Source organism: Zingiber officinale, chromosome 10B (assembly GCF_018446385.1).
Source record: "Zingiber officinale cultivar Zhangliang chromosome 10B, Zo_v1.1, whole genome shotgun sequence".
Taxonomy (NCBI): Eukaryota; Viridiplantae; Streptophyta; class Magnoliopsida; order Zingiberales; family Zingiberaceae; genus Zingiber; species Zingiber officinale.
In genome coordinates this window covers 42778472-42785451 of record NC_056005.1, presented here as the reverse complement: position 1 = coordinate 42785451, position 6980 = coordinate 42778472, and positions in this window count along the sequence as shown.

Sequence of the window (6980 nt, the reverse complement as noted above, 5' to 3'; positions counted from 1 at the left end):
GGAAAACATAATAGTAATAAATCATGCCAAGTCATACTTGGACTTACATTACCAAGGCTACACACTTGGACTTACATCGCCAAGGAAATATATAAAATGCATTGGAACCTATCACAAGGCTCCCCCTATTGGTTGCTACTCGGACTACCGTTCTAGTTCCCCTGTACAAAAATTTATACAAGCATAGAATTATCCTAGCTACCCATGTGCTCTACTAAAGTTAAATTTGGATTGCAAATGATGCTTAACATTATTAATCCAAATCGTCCTTTAGAAGTTAAACTTGGATTAGAAACGATACTTAACATTTTTACTCCAAGTTTAACCGATGTGATCTTCCTAAATTAAACTATATTACAGAAGGTAATTAAATATCTATTTCAAAAATCGGCTTCCAGGTTAAACATAGCGAGACACTAGGCCTTCTTGGGTATGAGATCATCCACCACTTCCTAGACAAAGCCTTTCAAAGAAATTTGATATTTAACTTCTTACAGTAAACTAGGTTTAACTACAGATACCTCAATAGAAGCACAATATCGAAACATGAAATCGAAAAATAAAATCGATAACAAAATGATAAACTAAAACTGATAGCCTCTTGTGTTTGATTTTCCAAGATCTATACAAAGAAGAGGAACTAGTTATGATGCGGAAACAAATTACTAGTTATACCTTTCTTTGTAACTTATAGACCTCTTAATCTTCTGCTGTATTCCTCTCCTTCTCTTGGACGTCGTCTGGGCGACGATCTTCCAAGATGAAATCTACCCAAGCTCCTTCCTTTGCTTTCATGTTTCGGCCACCAACTATCCTCCAAGGGATGCTAGACAAGAGAGCTTCCTTCTCTTCTTCTTCTCCTTCAAGCAACCGACCACCAAGAGAAAACCAAGCTTGATGTCGTCGGCCTCCAAAGAAGAAAACAAAAGGAGAAGAAAGAAGGAAGAGGGATGGCCACCAAGGGAATAGAAGAGAGGAGTTTCAACCACAATAGAGAGGATGCAAGGCTTAGGTTGTACTCAATGAGGCACCCTCTCCCTCTCTTTTATAATCCTTGGTGAATCCAAAAAAGGAAAGTTTTAAAACAAAAAATTAAAACTTCCTTTTATTCTTTTACATGGTCGGCTGCCACTTGTGCAACAAACAAGGAAATATTTTAAACAAAAAATTAAAATCTCTTTTAAAATCCCTTTTGTGGTTAGCTATAAAATGCATGTTTTATAAAATTAAAATCTTCTCTTTTAAATCCTTTTGTGGATGTCTATAAAAGAAAATATTTAAAATAAAACTCCTTTTATATCATGGTTACAAAAAAAGGAAAGTTTAAAATTAAAATCTTTCTTTTAAACATTATAGATAACTATAAATAAGGAATGATTTCAAATCTCTCTTTTAATCCTTTGTAGAAAGTTATAAAAGGAAAGATTTTAAAATTTAAAACTCTCTTTTAAAACCATGTGGAAAGCATCATAAAAGGAAAGTTTTTAACAAAATAAAAACTCCCTTTTATTTCCTTTTGTGACCGATCTAAAAAAGGAAAGTTTTATAATTAAAATCATCCTTTTAAATCCTTTTAATGGATATCTATAAAAGGAAAGATTTTACAAAAAAATAAAACTTCCTTTTCTATGTGCGGATGGTTGGCCCCTTGCTTGGGCACCAAGCAAGGCTTGGCCGGCCCTAGCTTGAGGTCCAAGCTTGGATTGGTCGGCCCCTTGCTTGGGCTCCAAGGAAGGATGTGGCTGGCCTATAAGCTTGGGTAAGAAGCTGGGCTTTGGGTAGATATAAGGCTTTATAAATAAGAGGCTACAACAAGAACCAAGAGGATAAATTGGTTTTGGTCTCTCGATGAGCTTGAGCTTCCCGTGTTCGCCCCGAACACCCAACTCAAGTTCATCAATAATAACTCATACCACTAAAGAGTTATTATTGCACTACCGCACCAATCTCATATTACAATATGGGCTCCTTCTTATCATGAGTGCGCTAATCTCCCTATGTTTAAGATATCGAATGTTCATTAATTAAATGAGTTACTGACAACTCACTTAATTAATATCTAGCTCCAAGAGTAATACCACTCAAATTCATTGTCATGTTGAACAAAGTCCACCTACAAGGTTTACATGACAATCCTTATGAGTTTCTCTTGGGGACATCATCAACCTAGATCACTAGGACACAGTTTCATTCTATAATTAACAATGCACCATATAAATAATATCATTTCCCAACTTATCGGGTCTATTGATTTAACAAACTAAATCTCACCCCTTGATAAATTAAAGAAATAAATATTACGTATACGTGCTTGTTATTATATCATGATTAAGAGTACGCACTTCCACAATAACAGAGGTCCTGTTCTTTTTTACAGTCAGTATAAAAAGAACAACCTCAAATGGTCCTGCTCAATACACTCAGAGTGTACTAGTGTAATTTTACAATTAAGATAAACTAATACCAATATTACACTACAACCATTCCAATGGTTTGTCCCATTTATCTTGGTTGTGAGCAACTACTTATAATTTATAAGAAACTAATAACATAATCTTCTGTGTGACACCACACACCATATTATCTTCAATATAAATTAAATGAACAACTACATTTAGCATATAAATGTAGAAATTTGACCAATGTGATTCTTATTTCAAAATAAATGTTTATACAAAAAACTAGACTTTTAGTATACATTCTAACACCCCTACACCTAAGCTCCCCATTGAGTTAGGAATTTCATCACAAAGGTGTTTAAGGTTTTCCACTTAAACCTTACTTCTTCCCCCTTTGCCTAATATCAAAAAGTTTCCAACAATATCCCAATTGTTGAAACTTGATCATCCAAAATAACCCTAAACTCATGTATTTATCCCCCAAGGATCTCATACACCTATACGAGTTGTCCTAGTCAAACCCAATGCTAAAAAATAGTTTCAGACTTGTATCAGTCGATTGCCACAGTTACCAGTCAACTACCCTTATCGAAGTCAACTCACATAAGTATTCTATGTTCGATAAATACTATTACCAGTCAACTGGTATTTGCATCAGTTAATTGGCATCCTGTTTTTAGCCTAAATAATATTTCTAACCTAACTTCAAAAATACACTAAAAAATCCTCAGACATCCAAAAATCTCCAAACTTCGTGGAGAGGCCTATTTTACCTGTGTCTACTTGAAAAAAATACATTTAAAAATATACATATCTTGGATTCCAAGATTGACATAAAACTCAAAACTATCTAAATGATTCAATTGAACCTTGACCTAAAGTCCTAGTTTTGACTTTCTCTTGATGTATCTGCCCATACTAAACCACAATGTATCCTTAACATTAGTTTATATGACATCTATACATCAAAAATTAATTTTCATGCTAGAGGACCCTAATGTCATATTTCCATGCATGAATTTAACTCAATTGTGCTAATTCCCTTGATTTGAGACTCAAGTCCATCTCCAAACTATTTTGGCACATTTCATGACCCATTTAGAATCCCAAGCAAGGCCCACTTGAGATCCATTGATCATGGGTCCACTTTTGTCTCTTTTAGCTTCTCCTATAGCTCTTAACCTTAATCACCTCCCTAAGTAACTCATCTATTGTGGCTAAACCACAATGATGCCCTTTAGAAGATTTCCTTATCTTCTCAACCTTAGACACATCATTCTTGCCATAAGTATATGCAACCCTTGTATATTTCTTCTCATTGACCTTGGATGACTCTCCCTTGCTATTATCATTTGTCACCCTAGCATATGATCTCTCCTAGGCCTTGGAGAAACTACTAGATTGGTATCCCAAATCTAATCTATCATTGTTAGGTCTTTGGCTACCAAACACCATACATAACCCTTTAAATTCAATATTGAATCTCTCTAGAATTTTATTTAAAATATCAAGTTTTGCCTTCAAAGCTTAATTCTCCTTTTCTAGATTCTTAACCCTAGAATTGACTCGTCCACCTTGGACATTCCTAGGCCTACCTATTTTTCTAGGCATATATCTCCCCTTTTTAAGATTTTTGCCTAGGTTCTCTATTACCTTCTTCTCCTTAGGTAATGAGAATCTAACAAGCCTAGGTTCATCATGAATAGGTACCTTAGGGTTAATTCTAAAATTTACCCTACTTCTATCATAATACTTAAAGTTAAAATTGTGCATGGACATACTATGATTAACAAAATCATTTCTCCTAGCATGCATGAGAAAATAATAATTTGAATTACATTTCAAATTAGGGCATACCTCCCTTATGAAGATCCCCCTTAACTTGAGCTTCTCTTCTTCTCCCATTTCTTCAAATGCACTAGTTTCTTGATCCCCGTCTTCTTAAGGTATTTGGTGTGGTAGTGTCCCTACTTCCCACACGTGAAGCATACAATGTGTTCTCCTCCTTAGGGTTTCTTCATCCCTACAACCCATGTTAGTATTTAAAATAATTTGATTGGGTTTAAGAATTACCTTCATACCTATTGGATGCCTAATCTTATAGTGTCCATTCTCATTGTAACCAAAGCAAACGATATGATCCTTTAACTTCAATTTGGTGGAGGTGCTATCTAGGTTGACTACTTTCAAGACCTCTTCTTTGTCTATCTTAGATTCTTCTTCAACGCTTGAAGATGTGGATGGCACTTCCTCATCTTCCTTCTCCTCGAAAGTTGAACACACGTCACCTTCTAGTTGTTCCTCCTCCACTTGAGCCACTTCATCCCTTTCTTTGAATTTTTATTCTTCTTGTGTAGGCTTAGGTTCTTCGCCTAAATCATCTTTATCTTGCTCCACAACTCATGAGCATTTTCGTACTCACCTACACATTTCATCACATCATTAGGAAAGATTTTAATCGATATTACCTTTGAATCTACCTTTGAGTGTGAGGTTTGCTCCTTCGTTCAATAACGCGATCGAAGTCTTTCCCCTTTCTTGTCTCTTAGAACTTCAAATGGCCCCTCAACCACCATCATGGTATCCCAATCCATCTCAAAGAAGGCCTTCATTTTCACCATCCAAAAGGTGATATGCCATAGGCTTCCCCTTCATATTTCAGCGGAGCAATCAAGTTGTACCCTTAGCTTCCTCGGTTGTTAGTCCGATGGAGAGCAACCTTGCTCTGATACCACTTGTTGAGGATTTTTGTCCTGGCTAGAAAGGAGGGTTGAATAGACGTTAACCCCAATCTATCGCTTCCCACGTATTAGTTAGCATAGCGAAATACAAATAATACAAATACGAAAGCTAAACTAAAAGAAAAGAACAAGAAAGCAAACCAATATGCGTTGATTTACATGGTTCGGAGATAACTTGCTCCTACTCTATTGTTGTTCGTAAGGTGGACGATCCCTATCCATAGATGGATTAGCCCCTGGCAAACTCCGACTACCTTAAGTATCCTTGTGGGTGGAGAAGCCTCACCACAACACCAACCAAGACCTCTTGCATTACAAAGAGCACTTGAAGACTTTGAAGACTATTAATTAGGGTTAACCAAACACTAATTTTGTCAACCAAGGCCAACCACCTCAAGTTCCATTATATAGAGTTTGGAAAAATTAGTAAGCTAATTTTACCTTTACCGGTCAACTAATGTTTTCACTAGTCGACTGGTGCTAGCCAACGGTCCTTCACAGAACTCGTGATTCTTCCAATGGATCTTTATCAGTCAACTAATGTCACTACCAGTCAACTGATCCTTTCAGCCATAAAGCATAAAAATATTTTGTGCCCTACTCCAGTCGACTAGTAAAATTCTAAACTTAAGGTTTTCCTTCCCGAATACATTTCTCTCACACTCAGACCCTCATGACTCACTTGATTCTTCTTCACAACCTTGATCTCTTGCCTTCAAGCCTCCTTCCTTTGGCTCTAGTCCCTCGGATGTATTCAAGTCCGTAGCTTGTCCCAATGTCATCCTTCGTGTATGCCTCGAAGTGTGCTTCCCTCAGCTTGTCCTTGCTTCCTTGTCCACGATCCCGGATCTGAAGCCATCAAGCTAAGTGATATGTGTATCCTGAAAATCCGCACAACTCAAATACACATATTAAATACAAGGGTAAACTTAACTTAAACCCTTTATCCAAATATCAAAACTTATGGTCACACCGGACCCTCAAGATTACTTCCAACATAACATACTCCAACTTATCTTTAGAAAGATACTTTGTTAACATCTTTCGCTCTTCATTCGTTGCTTCTTCATGTCCATTAAAATCTGATTTTTCTCTAAATTCATTCATTACATCCTCAACAGCATTCCTTCCTATTTTAGGTATACTGGTGTCTCCCTACATGGGAGATAGATTTAGGAACATAAGAAAAAAATAGAAACATAGTTAGCAACAAATAAATAAAATTAACTCTATTTTACCAATTCCACCGTTAAAGTGTCAACAAGCGATGTTAAAACCTCTTTGTCCGCCTTTCTCCTACGTTTTGGCATTGTACTCAGTGGCATAACAAATATTTTAGCCTTTTTTTCTAAATACGGTCTACCCTTCTCATTACGGTCATTGCAATGGACGAGGGGAAATGATTGGTCATGCCTATGGCTAGTGAACTACCAACGATGCTCCCTGAGTCGCTTTTATCATTAGTCTCACTGATATCTTCACTAGATTCATCTTTCTCCTCGATTTTACACTCATATACATTACTTTCACATTTAATCTTTGGCTCATGCTATGGCTCACTATCAATGTCTTTTGTCATCAGTCCACTATTCTACCAACTTGTACCATCAATGATTTCACCACACTTTACACATTCTAGGACCTAAAAATTTTGATTTATGTAGTAAATAAATGTTTTGTCAATTTCATTTAATAAAATATTTAATTATTCATAATATTACTGAAAAACCTCCTCGCTTTGGATGAAAAGTTTATCTTTATCCGAAAATTGTACGATGGACAACACATTTTTCACAATTAAAAATAAATGGTCACTACAACCGATCATATTTGGGTATGC